The sequence below is a fragment of the Cajanus cajan genome, chromosome 2 (assembly GCF_000230855.2).
Source record: "Cajanus cajan strain Asha chromosome 2, NIPB_CcT2T_4, whole genome shotgun sequence".
In the NCBI taxonomy this organism is placed as follows: domain Eukaryota; kingdom Viridiplantae; phylum Streptophyta; class Magnoliopsida; order Fabales; family Fabaceae; genus Cajanus; species Cajanus cajan.
The window spans coordinates 5,500,520-5,505,919 of record NC_138518.1 but is presented as its reverse complement, the minus strand read 5'-3'; positions in this window follow the sequence as shown (position 1 = coordinate 5,505,919).

Here is a 5,400-nt window from a genome sequence, read left to right as displayed (position 1 = left end):
AAAATAAATATTAAAATTGTATGTAATTATATATATATTATATATATATATATATATATATATTTATATTTACAAATTTTACACTTATAGTAAGATTTTTTATTATTACTATATGTAATATTTTTTGTAGTGAGTTATTGATTGATTTTATTTTATTCTTTTTTATTCTTCAAGAGATTTTGGAATAAATCCCTATGAAAATGTTGGCATCAGAACCGTCGACCGAGTAGATAAGTCCATACAAATAATTATTCGAAAATGTAAATTTTACATAAAAAATTCATTTCATTAAAAATATTATTACCAGTTAAAAGAAAATAAATTTTTTACATATATATGTAATTAGTCATGTAAAAAAATGCGATGACAATTTTGAAATATAAGCTTTCTATGTCGGTTAAGCGTACAACCGATGTATACTTTTTTTTTTTTCCCTCAAATGTATAAAGTTTATGATAACCTATTCTTTTCGTTCATTTTTGCACCATGTGCTCTGGTTCTCCTCCTTCGCAAACACAGTGCATTGTCTCCTTCTAGAGATAATGTTGTGTGGTTAACGTTAATTATGTTCCACGCATAGAAAACCCTCCCAAAACATTGCAGTCCTAGTATAGGGTAATTTATTTTTAATTTAATATTATGCATCATCATCTTTTAATACATTTATGTTTCTTTTAACTAGTGTCGTGTTTGCATGCAATGTCTTGAAAGGTAGACCCAATGCAAGCAGAGTGAACCTTGCTTAGATTTGTCCCAAAATAAGTAATTTACAATAACTAAATCCACAAAGATACATTTTATTAGTTTCTTAATTAAGTTTGTCGTATAATTAAATTTCATATTTATTTTAGTGTGATAAACAAGGAGGCAACTATAAGGGTAGGTATTACGTGATGTACTAGATATGAACCATAATCAAAGTGATTGAATCATTGAGAGCAAAATAACATGATTTTTTTTACATTAGTTATTGGTTTAGCCACCATAGAAAGTGATATATTTTTTTATATCAATTATAACTTAAACCAACGTATAAATGATAAACTTTCTTCGTTGATCTACATTGATTTAAAAAATGATGTAGAAAGTTTAAAATAACCAAGATAAAAAGACTTTGTTGTACTAATATTTACATTAAAAGAATAATAGAATTTTAACAAATCTCAAGAAAATATATCGTATTTTTATTTAGTTTATTCTTATATCGTCTTGTATTATTAAAATTAAGTCTCACAAGAAAGTTACTTACAATACAACTAATTAATTATACTCTAGTCGTTTATTTTATTTTTTAATTCATTTTAGTATTTTTTTTAAAACATTCAATTTAATCCTACATGTTTATTAAGTGATGAAAAATGGTGTTAAAAAAAATTGAGCTCACCATTAACGTTACATGTTGGCACAATTTTTTTTTTTTTAATAAATAACATATATGAAGCACAAATTAAATTGAACCCGGTAAAAACATGAAGGACCTCAAGAACCTCACGTACTACGTTGTGAATAATTATTGAGAAAAATATCAAGTTACACATCGATTAAAGATAAAGTTAAAAAGATTTAAGTGGAAGACATCCTTCACTTTACAAATTGATTTTATAAGGTTGAATTATGCCTAAACCACATTCTAAGATAATATCAAAGTTATTCAAGATCCATTAAAAAAGGGTAACTAACCATTTATATACACATCAAGTCTATTAATGTTGAACGTAAATGGTGCATTAGAAAAAATCCAAGTATATTTGCCTAATAGTGTAGGGCTTGGTCTCACACTGCCAGAAATAAAACCAACAAAATTATATAAATGAAGAACATTAATTTGTAACACTTTGAGTCTTTGAATATTGTTGTTAGTTTACTTAATTATATGTTGTTGTTGTTATTTGTTGTTTTGTGTTGAAAAACTTTGGAATTAAGGAATTTCATATGAGCTTTAGGTAATTAGGAGTTTCTTTGGGTAGAGCTCCAGTTTGACCCTTAAGAAAGGACTATATAAGGTCTTCATTTATAATTGAGTCTCATAAGTTATTTTCTTCATAAATTTTAGAGAGATTAGTTAGAGAGATACGCTCTGAAGACTGTAAGTTCTCTTCATCTTGAAACTTTCTCTTTTGAGGGTGAGTTTTTCCCTGAGTCTCATTCTTGTTTTGTTGTGGATTCATGTTTGTAGATTCATGAATTAGAAATGTTGAGTTGATGTGATGTCATTCCGTGGTTGCTCGAAGTTGTTTTCTTCTTCCTTCTTCTCTTCTCGTCTTAAAGATTTTTTAGGTAAAGAAAACTAGAACTTGATTCTTGGTTGCTTTTGTTGTTGTATGATTGTTGAATTTCATTCAAACATGGTTGAGTTGATGATTGAGTGAAGAAATTTAGGTGTTGCGGGATTTTGGATGTTTGAGCATGTGAGTATGGATTTTTGGATGATTTAATCTCATTTGTTGATGCATGTTGTTCTTCTAGTGCAATATGAGTTGTTGAGAATATATATGCATGAATTGTTGCGATGCATGTTGGAAATATTCTAAGTTTTAGGTGTCCCAAGTGTAGATTTCACTATCATGTCAGGCATGGCTCATGTTGGAAGCTCTCTGTCTCACTCATGCCAGGCACATAATTGGTGGTGTCGAGCATGGGTTAGTGAGAAGTCTCTGACTTGGTTATGTTAAACGTGGTTTGAGTGGCATTAGACGTGAGTGGAGAGAGATCTCTTTGACCTAGTGATGTTGGCCAACCAAGAACTCTCTACCTAGATGACGTTGGGTGCTAGTATGGTGTCACTAGGTGTGAGTTAGGTAGATACTCTGTACTTGGTATGAGTTCGGGCATGGGACTTTGCTATTTCAAGCGTGAGGACCCTAGGGTCTTTACCTAATCCACGTCGGGTGCGGGTTGTATGGCACCAGGCTTGGGTTGCCTTATTTAAATTGTTGTTTTTACGATGAAACTAGTAAACATAAATAGAGTAAATTAATATGTTTCATGTTGTAGGTTGATAAATGTGGTTTATTCTATATGCATTGATCTAGGATAATGTTTATAAATGGTATCTGATGGAAAGTTAAGTTGAGTTATATGTTGATCAGTTGAGTAGTTGTGTTGAATATGCTTGATGCATTATGTTATATGTTGTTTTGATGTTGACATTAAGAATGCTTAAGGTATGGTGTTGAAAGTTGTGTTGATCGACTTAAGACTAGAGGATAAGTTATTTTAATAAAGTTACATATTTGGTTGTGAAAAAATATATTGTGTTGTGGTGCTCCGAGAGTCTAGTTTGTTAAAAATATTTCTTGGAAATTTGACCCTTAAAGAAGATAATTGAGTCTCTTATAAGACCTTAATTGACAAAGCATGTTCGCGAGTTGAGGCATATCGACTACAAGCGACCATAGTATAGGGGTTAGGTCAAGATACACTGATTGCAAGCAACCAACTTTAGTAAAATACAAAGTTAGGGGCTTAGTCACTAATTGAGTATTGGATGGGTGTAGTATTTGGAGGGTAGTCGGTATATTAATCCTATAGGAGGTTTAGTTATGTTAACTATGTTAAGTTTGAAGCCTTTTTGAATATCTTTGTGAAGATGAAGTTTTAGTTTTGATGTAACCATATTTAGCTGTGTTTAGCTTTGATTAAGTTTGCTTCATTTTATATTTTTTGGTGTGTGTGAAAAGGATATTGTATTGATTGTTTAATAGGACTTAGGCTTGAATGTGTTTGCTTGTTGTGATTGATTAATTTCAAAAACTTATCTTGTTTTAGTAAACATAAACTCAATGTTTCTCATTTCATGTGAAAACATGATGTAATAGATTATCAAGTGTTGGTAATAGATTACAAAGTGTTTTGACATTAAATGAAACTTGATTCATTCAAAAGAATTCAATATTAAGTCAGGTAATAGATTACCATTGCAGGTAATAGATTATTGAAGCTTAGTTTTGAAATAGAATTTAAAGTCCTCTCTGTGATAATCGATTACCCATTGAAGTAATAGATTACTATGGTGACTTTTGAATGAAAACAAGTGAAACAAGTTGAAAAAGCATAAGGCTAATCGATTATCTATATTAGTAATCAATTACCTTTGCACAAAATTGAGTTTTATGGTTTCTAAAACACAGGATAATTGATTACCAGGATTAGTAATCGATTACCTCAGTTCTTGAATCAATCTGATTTTAGTTTCTTTAAAGACCGATAATAGATTACCTACTATGGTAATAGATTACTATTGTTACGTGTTTTTAATGTTGAAATCTTGTTTGTTCTATAAATATAACTATTTTTGAAATCTAAAATAATGATGAAATGATATGACCAAAAGAGAGCAAGAAAGATCATTAGAGAGGTCAAGAAAAGAAAAGAAAAACATGATTGTAATCTGAAAACATTTTTGAGTGAAGATCAAATCAAATTTTTTCAGAAAAACTACATGAGCAAGATTGAATTAAGAAATATGTGTTCTTGAAAGAACTTGAAAGATTGTTGAGCTAATATTTGTGAAAGATCATTCTAGACATCAGGTGTATTGTTTCTGATCTTTAAACTTTATTTTTACTGCTGGGTATATGACTCTTTGAGATAGGGTGTCTCTAAAAGAGTTAGGAGAAATCTTGGGATATGTTTTTCTCAAGTGGATTCTTGTGGGATTAAAGAATTCTGTGTTTGAAAAATCTTGTGGAATCAAGATTATGTGATTTACATTCTGAGTATAATATTGTTTATACATGGTGTTTGTAAAGAATATTATAGTGGAATGACTTGATTTAGTGGGGTGTTAAGTTAGAAATTGGATGTAGGCCCTTGTATAGCTGAACCAATATAGTTCACTGTGCAAATTCTCTCTTAACCTTCATATCTTGATATAATTCTTGTCAAAATTGGTAAAAAAAAATTTTAAGAAATTCAAGAAACTATTTATGAGAATGTTATCAATTGTTGATTCAAATTATGAGTATTGTATATGCAATTTGGTAATAAGTGAAAAAAAGTAATTACTACAATCAATTTGGATTACAAGAATTTGTTTCATTGTGTAATAAATATGATATTGTGTATCTTAAATTGAATTGTAGTATGAATATGATTAACTGAAATTGGTCTAAGAAAGTAAAGAATTAAAAACAATGTTCTTAAAGACCATAGGAAGCCATCTAAGTAAAGAATCTATTCAACCCCCTTCTAGATTCATGTTCTACTAGGACTTACAAACTAATGTCATGGTAGGCTCATACCCAAACTATTCCACCTTGACAAAAATACTAGACTTCCTATTTTAAGAGGTGACACCTGAGAAACTATGTTGTAAGGATTGATATCCCATTTGACTTTTGATCTAGTCGGTGTGAAAAGATTGAGTTGTTGGTTTGATAGAGTCAAGTCACTTAAACT